Source organism: Echiichthys vipera (assembly GCF_963691815.1).
Source record: "Echiichthys vipera genome assembly, chromosome: 21".
NCBI lineage: Eukaryota > Metazoa > Chordata > Actinopteri > Perciformes > Trachinidae > Echiichthys > Echiichthys vipera.
The window spans coordinates 5521926-5533969 of NC_139846.1; positions in this window are offsets into that span (position 1 = coordinate 5521926).

Here is a 12044-nt window from a genome sequence, read left to right on the forward strand (position 1 = left end):
ACCCTCGGATGCAGATGACGCATTCCCTACAGTCAGGGATGAGGGGATGGAGGTGGACGTCTCTGACGAATATTAACCCTCCTCCGGACCCCCTCCACCCACCCGGCTCTGCATTGGTTTGTTTGGGTCGCCAGGAGTCGCCCCTTAAGGGAGGGGTTCTGTCACAGTTCCTCTCTGCCTCACACTCTGCACCTGCTTCAATCTGCCAATCAGACACACCCCTCTCATCAAGCCAACTCCACTCACCTGTGCTCTCTGCTCTGGCTGCATTTAAGCCCCAACTCCACACTCACTCATTGCCAGATTGTTCTCGATGCTTGCACCAGACTCTCCAGCGTTACTCTGCCTGATCTCCCGGTTTCGACCCAGCCTGCCTCTGACTATCCTGCCTGACCGATTTCCTGGAAACCACCTCAGCCTTCCGTCCCTGACCACGACCCTCGCCTGTCCCCTTCTGGATTCTGCCTGTCGGCTCCTGTGGCTAACTGGCGGTTACCTGGTTCAGCTCTTCAGAGTGAGTGTAACTCAAGTCTCCTCTGTGGCTACCTGCAGCGGCGTGACTCTGATTATTCCCTGCATCAAGCCAATAAAGTTTGTTACCAACGATACCTGCCTGTATTTGTGCTGCTATTGGGTCCCAACCAAACCCGCTACAGTCATTCAGCTCGCTGGGCCTGTTCTTTTTGGGAACTGGAACAATGCAGGATGTCTTCCAAAGGGTAGGCACTCTCCCTAGCTGCAGGCTAAGGTTCAAAATCTGTTGCAGTGGTTCCCCCAGTTCTGCAGCGCAGGTCTTCAGTAGTCTTGGACACACTTTATCCAGGCCTGCTGCTTTCCTGGGTCAGAACTTCCTCAGCTGTCCTCTGACCTGGTCTTTGGTGATGTGAGGCAGTGATTGTGTTCAGGTGGTGGAGGAGGAGGGGGTGTTGTGGTGTCAGGGGGGAGGTGTGTAGAGGGAAGAAGGAGTGATGGCTGCATTTAGGGTGGGGGTGGGGGGGACAAGGGCTGGTTAAACCTGTTGAAGAAGTTCTTCCGCTTCACCTCCTGCTCTGCTGCCTTCATGGCATACCTGTCCCTGCTCCTGAAGGCTGCCTTCTTCTTGTTGAGGACAGCCTTAACTTCCCGCGCTACCCATGGCTTGTTATTAGGGTAACAGTGGACAGTGTTGATAGTTCAGGTACTCCGTCAGACAATTTGTCATCCCCTCTTCGTCCTCATCCTGTGGGTTGAACCGAATTTCTGCAGCACTTGACCATGATCATATCCCCCTGACTAATAAGGTTGGTTGTGCATGCTTCTCACAATACCGTTTGTATCAATATCTCTATTATATTCAAGCAGAAAACTTGTATTATGTATCACCTTCACACCAATCTGAACACCTTCACACCAATCTGAACACTAAATGTGGTTCTGAAGAAGAAAAGTTATTAAAAGAGCTGGGGAGTTTTTCCTTATTTCTTTGTTTCATTTGCATATTGTGGTTTTAATGAAAAATAATATAACATCTGAAGCTCCCCTCTAATAAATAGCCTATATTTTTGGCCACTTTGCCCTTTTTCAAATGTCTCTAAGCCGTACAGGGAAGACCCCTATGTGGAGAGCAATGAGGACACACATTGCTCCCACACTTTTTAAAGAGCTAAATTAAGATGCATTGCATTAAATGGATTTGTCAAGCTGTGACGTCTTTCTTTCAGGAAGGCTGGGTCATAGAAGGCCAATATACCTGTCTTTATAGAGTTATGGCTGTGTTCACATCCAGGCAGGGTAGCGCAGGCCAGCTGAACCCAGGAGTTGTAATCTTGTGACAGCTGACTACTCATGCAGTAAACTATTGCAAAGGAAAATTTAATTTCCACTCAGCCAGTGATCAGTTTTAAATCAATGAGGATGGTCAGTGCTCCAGTTGGGCAGAAAATCTCATCATGTGACTTTCTCTCAATAATTATTTTTACGAAGGCTCCTTGTTTTGTTATTGACACTCACACTCTCTATATATCTGCACTAAACCACTGGACTTACACATGCTTGAAATAAAAAATGTACACCTGTTCTGCAATAAAAAAAAAACGGTTTTCGGGTTGTAGATAATACTGGTGAGCAGAATATTAACAAAGAGATGAAATACAAGCATAAGTGTGCTGATGTTCAGATCAATAGATAGAAAAATATACTGTATATAATGTAATATAATAGAAAATGAGGATTCAAAAGAATGAATAAAACATTAATGCTGTAGTGCATATGATTAGCATTGTGTAAGTGTTACTCTTTGCTATGTTATACTAGTTCAGTGCCCGTTTGGAGCAGGCCAATGGCTCCTCACATACATGGCTCCTTCCATTGGCCACAGCAATTAGGACAGGAATAAACAAATCAGGTGACATAGTATAAAGAGCAATAAAGTCTGCGTAGCAATGAGGTCCGGTTAATAGACAGGTCAAACAAAGCCTAGACTGCCGTTTGTGTCTTATGTGAAGTTACATAGCAAACTGAATGATTTTAAGACAAACTACGATCTTTTCCTAACCCTATCCAAGTCTTTTTAACTGAATTTACAACACACATTAACTACCTGATGAAGTCTTTCCGACGAACATGCACATTGGAAACTGTATGGTGTTACCATAAGTGACAAGATGGTTTGCGCTTTGATCGAACAGTCGGTTTAGGAACACAACATGTAAGCTCTGTTATGCTATTAAGTAGCAAAACTTGCACCATGACTTGCAATACAGCCTACTATCAATGGCACACACTAGATGCTAATCTGGATCAGCGGGAGGATTCGGGCCATGAGGGTCGGTGTTTTACAGTCCATGGGCATGGTACTGTGTTGAATATCAGTTATCATAGATCATAAAGCCTGGCTGCCTGTACTTGACTCGCGGAGCCAGTGTATTTTTCACTAGACTGACACAGAAGTGCCTGTACTTGACTCACGGAGCCGGTGTAATCTCCACTAGAGACACGGGAAATAAACAAAAAAGTTGTCCTGTTCCCTCCCGGTCCCAGAAAAAAAAAATCTCAACATTGACTCCCACTCCGTTTATCCAGTAAAATGTTCTTTTAGCCTAGCTCCCTGGCGGTGGTGCTAATGTTGCTAATTCAGTATACGTCAGCCAGATGGACATATCACCGTCCTCACAACGTCACATCAGTGCCCTTTTTTGGTAAGAGGAAATGAGGAGGAGTCACAGTCTGAGAAGATAGCATTCCTAGAGGCAAGTGCGATTGGATCAAGTTGAGAGAACGGACCTCGACAGAGAGGCTATGTCCATTTTTATACAGTCTATGGTCGTGACCAGACGCCCGTATGGGACAAATCAGGAGTGAGAATGTGTTGACATAGGCTGTGTATGTTGTTAAATGTAAAGCTCCCATATTGTAGAAAGTGAAAAATGTTCTAATTATGAAGTAGTTTGAGGTGCTGTATAAATACTGTGAAAGCATTAAAATGCTCAATCCACAGTGAAATTCACACAGCCCATAACAACTGGTCTTTAAATGAGACGTCAGGTCTTCTGTACGGTTGTGATGACACAACTATACTGTATATAGGTAGAAAGTGTCGCTACAGTGCCGTTACAGTCATTCCCAGGCTGAGATGCTGAGTAGAGTAGAATAAAACTCAGAAATGCTAACCAATCAGAGCAGTCTGGACATTTTTGGGAAGGAGTCTTAAAGAGACGGGCGCCAAAATGGAGTGTTTCAGACAGAGGGGGAATATAGGTATATTCAGACCTTCATTCATTCATCTTCAACCGCTTGTCCCTATCGGGATTGCGGGGGGTGGGGGGGCTGGAGCGGATCCCAGCTGACATTGGGCATGAGGCGGGGTACACCCTGGACAGGACGCCAGTCTATTGCAGGGCACATAGAGACAAACAGAGACAGACAACCATTCACATTCACACTCACATTCACACCCACGGGCAATTTAGAGTCATCAATTAACCTAACACATACATGTCTTTGGACTGTAAGAGGAAGTCGGAGAACCCGGAGAGAACCCACGCAGACACAGGGAGAACATGCAGACTCCATACAGAGGGGCCCCAGCCGGGATTCGAACCAGGAACCACACCGTCGTGACCACTATTTTCAGACAGACTATGAGAAAAATGTGTTTTTTGAACATTAAAGCATTCTAGGGCAAACTAAAAATACAAGTATGAACCTGAAAATGAGCAGAATACGGGCCCAGTAAATTATTATTATTTTTGAATATTACAGTACATTGTTTTTGGGGACTTTATATATTTGTATTTATACATTATATATAAAACTAGTCCATGCATTTGTTACTTCTAGGCCGTACTAACTCCTTATTATCAGGCTGCTCCAATAAGTCTGTTAAGAGTCTCCAGTTCGTCCAAAATGCTGCAGCTCGTGTACTAACTAAAACAGGAGAAATATGTTCTCTTCGATTTGTTTTAGCCTCTTTGCACTGGCTACCCATAAAATCTAGAATAGAATTTAAAATCCTTCTCCTTACCTATAAAGCTCTTATTGGTTAGGCTCCGTCATATCTTAAAGAGCTCATAGTACTGTATTACCCGACTAAATCGCTGCGCTCTGAGAATGCAGGGCTACTTGTCGTTCCTAGAGTCTCCAAAAGTAGAATGGGAGGCAGAGCCTTCAGCTACCAAGCTCCTCTCTTGTCGAACCAACTCCTAAGTGTTATTTGGGAGGCAGACACTGTCCCCATATTTAAGAGTAAACTTATGAGCTTATGAGCCCTCAGCTATTTTTTAAAGCTGAGTTTGTTCAGCTTAATGATGCTGCTATAAGCCTAGTCTGCCAGGGGATAATACTTTTCCCAATACTCTGACCTTTTCTCCTCTCTGTCTGTGTCATTCATGTCTCATCAATGCATGTTACTAATTCAACTTCTTCCCCGGAGTTGTTTGTGCTTTGTCGTCTCGCAGGTCTCTGCTGATCGTGGTGGTGCAACGTGGTCTCATGGGAGGGCGTATAAGTAGCACGCCACTTTTCATGACTTGCATGACTTTTCGCGTGCATGTCTACGCATATTAAGCTTTTCGCGTGTCATTTAACGCCCGTAGTTCCCCAGGGTTAGGGTTAGGGTTAGGGTCAGGGTCAGGGTTAGGGTTAGGGTAAGGGTTAGGGTTAGGGTTAGGGCATTTCACGCCCGTTATTTCAGCCATCCTTCACATGAAATATTGATTAAAAAACAACCCTCTGACAGAAAGCTCCACCACTTCGTATTTCTCCGGAAAGTAGCGGAGAAATACGAACACGTGGGTTTTCCCTCAATGACATTTGTGCGTGAAATGACAACGCCATCTCTGCACTATACAAGTCAATTGAGACTACATGGCGTGAAATGACACGCAAAAAACATGACATGCGTTGTAATTCTACGCGAGATGGCTTGAGAGAAATAGCGTGTCATTCACACACGCCTTTTGGTGAGACCAGGCTGGGTGGTGCCTGCTGCCGTGGCCCTGCATGACGCTTCCTGCTACTTATATAACTTCATTAGTCATTTATACTGTCACTAGTCTTATAAGTTATAAAATTTGTAGCCATAAAAACACCATCAGTGGTATGTCTAGCTGTATCGTAGCTGCTATTGCCCCTACTCATCATTGATCATGTTCGTCATAATTATTATCCTTTTCATATTCTATCACCTTAGCTGTGCTTGTTCCTACTATTCTGCTGTATTAACTGCCATAACATATAAGTCATATTCACATTACTATAGATATTGTTATAGTTACTGTTACTGTTTGGCTGCTTGCATCTCTGGAAGTGTGTCTGTCTCTCTATCTTTTGTCTGTCTTTGTCTTTCTATCTTTCTCACGCCTTTGCTTCCTCCCCAACCGGTCAAGGCAGATGGCTGTCCTCTACAGAGCTGGGTCTGTCCGACGTTCCTGCCTGTTGTAGGTAAGGTTTTCGTAGCCACCGTACTCTACGGGGGAATTGTTGGGTCTATGCCTACTCTGTAAAGTGTCCTGAGATAACTTTTGTTATGATTTGGCACTATAAATAAAATTGAATTGAATTGAATTGAATATTTATCCAAGAATCTTAGGATAGAGGGTGTGCTCGTAAAGCCCTTTGAAACAAATTTGTGGTTTTGGGCTATATACTGTAAATAAAATCGACTTGACTTGAAAAGCAGTTTTAACTTCCAATTTTGAGGCCTGTCGGATGAAAACAAAGCCTAACCGTACTGAATTCAAATGTGCATTCCTGATTTTACTTCCCGCGAGGTGACTTTGCTTCTTCAACTTCCACTGCTTTGTTTCACACAAACGACATGCCACACAAAGCATCAGCATGCCCAGCAGGACAGTCTGAGCCAGTAGGCGCTTTCAAATGTCATGCAAGCTAGCCCATGTCTATGGAGTTTCTTCCTCACCTGGAAATCACAAGTGCCTGCCAGTGTGACAGATGGCCATGGTACTAATCAAGGTGATTCAAAACTATACTCCTGACTGATCCACATTACAGAATATTCTCCAGTATTTGGAAGTGTGGGATCATTAAGTAAAGGCTGTTAAGGGTTGATAGGTGTTGATTGAAGTGTTGTTTGTCCTCTTATTGAGCTGATGTGTCCGAGGGGCTGTTGTATAAAACTGTCTAAATTATTAAGTGGGATGGGTGAGGACTTTTGTAAACACTAGCTTAGCTTTTAATTTTAAGGCTACATCCAGAGTCAGATTAACACCAACAATTTGGCTGCAAGGAGGTTTGTAAGGTGTTGTTTCAAAATTAGGTATGAAATTCATGACTAAATCAGTAGTAAAAAGAATCCCTGAGAAAACGTTGTAAAGGATAATCGTACACATAAATGTCTAGTTTATGCATATTTAACATGCATGTTTAGCACTTACTGTGAGAAAAAATTCTAATTATATTTTGCGTGAACATGATCAATAATATGTGTTTCCTCAATGTTTAATATTGTGTTAAATCTACGTAAATAAATAAGGTATAATATTTTTACCAATTATGAGTTCTACAGTGTGGTGCTAGTGTTAGCTATCCATACAAAACTGATGCTGTATTCTGTTTGTGGGCTATTCATTCATAATTTATAAAATAATGTGTATTCATCAGTCAGTGTGCATAATTCATGCTCCACAGAGCTTTATACATAAATAAAAATAAAACAAAAGGTGCTAATATGTTAAATTAGCAGCTACATTATGTGGTAGCAGTACGTCTGTCATTAAATACAAATAATGCCATGTGGATTTTTATGAAACCAACACTTCATAGTATACGAAAATGCACATTTTAAAGAGTGGAGAATACATAGATATATGTATATATGTAATATAAAATGTACAAAATATGATGGACCACATACTAATTAAGACATTCAAAATGCATTAATGTTCATTAAGGTAGAATGGTCGTGCGATGTAAGTAATATATACAATTTTTAATGAGGTAGCGTAGTACATAAAGTACATCCATGAATAGAACTCAAACTGCACTTTTTTTAAGACTGTGTGTTTTTAGTTACCCTATCCATATCATCCCTTGAGCCACAACGCTAGTATGGCAAAAAAAGCTGACTATTATAAAATGCAATGTCTTGTATCGAGGTTGGTGTACACATGAATTACACTACAGTTACAGATGATGCGTAAGTGTTACAGAGTGGAGCAAGTGAGAGACTCACGTGTCAGAATGATTATTTATCATTTTAAAAATCCTGAAAATGACAAACAACAATTCCTAATGTTATTTGTCTATGAGCTGCAGTTTAGTTGTTGGAGAAAGGGATTACTATTGGAGTCTGTAAACACGCACAGACAATAATTATTAACTAATTAATAAGTATCTTCTTTGCAAAACACGATCCAATAAAAACACTGCATATGTGTTGAATCATCACTAAGTGTTGTTTCACTGTTATAACTAATGCAGGTCCACAAGATAATAAAAAAAAGGACCGCACACCAGCCAAATTTAAGGAATGCTTGCACTGGAGATAAGCAGTGACTCATTTCGTATGCTCAGCATGAAAAGCACACTCCAACGTAATCACCAGAGCTGTTCATAATTGATTGACTCAACTTGATTGACTTTGCCTGAAAATGCTCATGTTTCAGGCAATTTCTAACAAGACACCATATGTTTATATGAAGCATTCGAATAAATGACGGCGGCACAATTGGTATTCTCCTCACACATCTCCTTTTATGGGCTTCAGTGAAAGAGACACTAATATCCCTTACATGATGAGTGTAAGCCTTACATGAACATAAAAAATTCACAAACCAGAATGTAAATCAGAATGTTTAGCAATGTCAGTTGTGCATTAGCAACAGAAGACGGTTGAATCAGTAATTCTCCGAGTTTAATGATGAGGCCTTGTACCACTGGGGATGTATGTTTAAATACTGAATGTGTGTAAGAGAGAGAGAGTACATCGGATGTTTAAAGATGGCTGGAAATTAAAATGTATTAAATGAGACATGCAAGCACCATATAGCTTTGGACAGAAGATTTGTAGCAGTGTTGCATGTGATTAATTGGGCAAGGCTGGAAGAGTGCTGAGAATCTCCAGTCACAAAAGGGGATTTTTAACAAAAATATTAATTCTCAGAGAAAAAATAAGACTACATAATGTAATATGCATTATGTCTCTAAGCCAAGATCAGTCAGGGGTTAGAACTTAAAATTATGATTACTGGTGACAGAAACATAGTGAAACATACGTATCGGGTTTTACATTTTCGTCATGACATTACTGTTACTGGTGCAATTAAAAATGCTTTTGTAAAAATGAAAAATAACAACAGAATCAGTAGAGAACAGTATTTGTTTGTATCTCTTTGTATGGAAAATAATTTTGGACAGAAGGTAACAGACCATTATCATAGCAAGTCCAAGAGTATACAGCCATGTTAGCTGCTCTATGAAACTGTAATGCTCATTTTTATGAAATCTAAACAGACAGACTGATAAATCAAAGTATCTGACAAACTGATCCTGACCTAACGATAACATTGGATGATAGACCAGGGTATCAAGTTCACAAAAACCATGAACATCCGCAGCAGGTTGTATAGTAATCCACCCAACACTTTTTAAGACATTTCACTAAAAAAGATAAAAAGTCAAACATAAAAGTCAGCCTCCTGGTGATGCAAAAGACAAAATCAGGAGATCACCAAAGTCATTCAAATTCAGCTTCTGAAGACCGTGACTGTATAACTTGGGCCAATCCATCTAGGTTAGAATGGAAGGTCTGGAAAGACAGGCAAAGGCGTCACCCGCCCTATTCTGCCAATGACTGGCTTAACCTGACACTCTAACCCTTAACCAATCTCATTCCTCATGCCTAAACCTAATAAAACCAATCAATGCATTAAAGGCAGGTTATGCCTTCGTCTGTCTTTCAGGACCATCCAGTCTAGCATCCATCCATCTTCAACCATCGGGGGGGGTCAATTTAGAGACATCAATTAACCTAACACGTTTATGTATTTGGACTGTGAGAGAAAGCCGGAGAACCCGATGAGAAGTCATGCAGACACAGGGATAACATGCAAACTCCAAACAGAAGGGCCCCAGCCCAGATTCGGACCAGCAACCCTCTTACCACCACACTACTGCGCCACACATCAAGTCTAGCATCAGCCATCAAAAGAGTAAAAGCCAGAGGATCACGAACATCAGTGTGCTATGATTCTACCTCTGGCAATGTTAAATATCCATACAAATAACAATCTATCCAACTGTGGTAGACCAATGAACTGACCGGTCAATATAGTACTAAAAAGCAACATCATGTTTAGCAAAGGCCCCACAAAGACTGCAGTTCTCAGAGTGTCAGAGTAGTTTGCATAATAGAGCAGTTTCTCATTGACCCCCATATTAAACAGGCCGTTCTCAAAGTATAATTGAACTTATTTAAGGCCTAGTACAAAAAAAACATTCTAGTCTGTATGTTTAGGTCATATCTCCACGACAACACTGAGGGGAATTAATTTTTTTGTACCAGGCTAGTATTTATTTTATTGGAGGTTAAAGTTTATGAATAATTAGGGGCGCAGCCTCTTGAGTGACAGCTAGCTGCTGGCCCTCACTTCTCACAGAGGTATACGTCAGCTAGATGGACATATCTTCCTCCCCCCAACGTCACATCAATGCCCTTTTTTGGTAAGAGGAAATGGTGCAGAGTCAAAGTCTGACAAGATGGCGACTCCCGTAAGCGAAGGCGATTGGATCAAGTTAAGAGAACGGACCCCGACGGGTATGCTACGTCCATTTTTTATACAGTCTATGGTTTTAGTGAAATTTCTCTTTAAACATTTTTGCTGTGCAGAGGTGAGTTTCACACAAAATCAAGTAATTTGTAATATCACTGTCTTTGTGGACATTTTCAATAGCATCTAGTAGAAACAGGGGAAGTAGACAATGACCTCTTCCTGCATCAGTTTACCCTTCTGGTATAGCCTACAGTCAGTCCCCGGAGGTTTAACAGTTTCTCAGGCAAAGGCTCAATCCTGGGTTATCATACCTTTGGATCATGGATAAAGGCAACAATTGATTCATTATCTTTGTGCATCAGCTCCCTGAGGCTGAGATGGATACTTGTCAGAGTGTTTGCGGTTTAATGGGCAAACATTCAAGGTCACAGTCAACAAATAAGACGAGGAATTAGATAAAAGGGTAGCCATTTAATTTTTTGCTGATCAAACTAGCAACATGATGAAGGAAAACAGTTTTTATAAGCCATAGAGATGCTTCCAGAGCTAATCCTTGTTAACGGATGAAGCCATTTAGCTGACTTTGCTTATTGAGCCTTCTCTTCTGATAAAAGGATTCAACAGTTACCTTGAACTTTATTGCAGTCTGCTTGTTCCACCTCCATATTCTATTGAATTGATCACACTTTCATAATATCATTGTCCTTATTATCCCTGTACAACCCGTCCAGGCAAGAACAAACACCATGTTTTTATTCATATAGAATAACTATTAGCTGTCTCCACTTCCCAATCCAGTTCCACGTGAAATTTGATTCTACAGTGATTTTCAGTGGAACTGAATATTCTTTTATGTTCTTAATCAGAATTCCTTTCCAAAAGCACCTCTTGTATCCTGTTTCACTTTCTCAATAGACAGGGAAAAGATCCATTTTATAGTTCAAGGGAATTCAAAAAAGGGGAGGAAACAAGAGGCTTATCTGATCAGAAGTGAGGCCTTTGAACAGAAATGCTGACACGATCATTAAACTGTAGCGCACAGAAACAGTAATATAGTACAGTACTGATACTTTTGTTCAGCTATTGGTAGCATAATAGATTAGAGGACCCTTTTGACTCAACATGCTCAGCTTGCAATTTTGGTTATTTAAAGGCTGTGATCAGTATGTTCTCAGGCAGTTTTGATTGAATATTCATGCCATGACTACTCCAAATGCTTCTTACCCTTCTTAACCCCTTATGCAGCAAATGTCTTTGACCACGCTAAGAGGGTTTCATGCAATCTAGTCTCTTGGCACTTTTCCACCTATAATGGCCACTTTCTAATTCTTTGCAAGCCATATTTTTGCTTACTAAGGAAAGCATAAATGTAGATTTGAGGGCACAGTCACAAGTTTTGTATGGCATTGAAATCAATGTATTATAGACCTCAATCTCAAGGTGGTCTGCAGAAATTTGTTTGGACTCATGCACTTAATCAAAGGCTTAACTTCCTGGAGTGCCTTGCAATAGTAGCGTGCACACATCACATCTCCTCAACCTGCATCTCTAGCCAAGTGTCACATCCAGTTCATTCAGTGAAGCTGCCACACCAGCCTTTGTCAGGGGGTGCCTGTTCTGAGCATGTGACTGTTCAGAACGTGTGCCCGCTCGCAGTGGGACGAATGTTTGCATTCTCTAGAACCACTTATGCAAAAGACTTCACATTCAAAACTGCACTCCTTGGGTCTTCAGCAATACAGCAGTCAATTGTGAAGCCAATCGTATGAATGGTTCTTGAGATACACAAGGGACAGTCACACATACAGTCATACATACAAACTGTACACACACAGA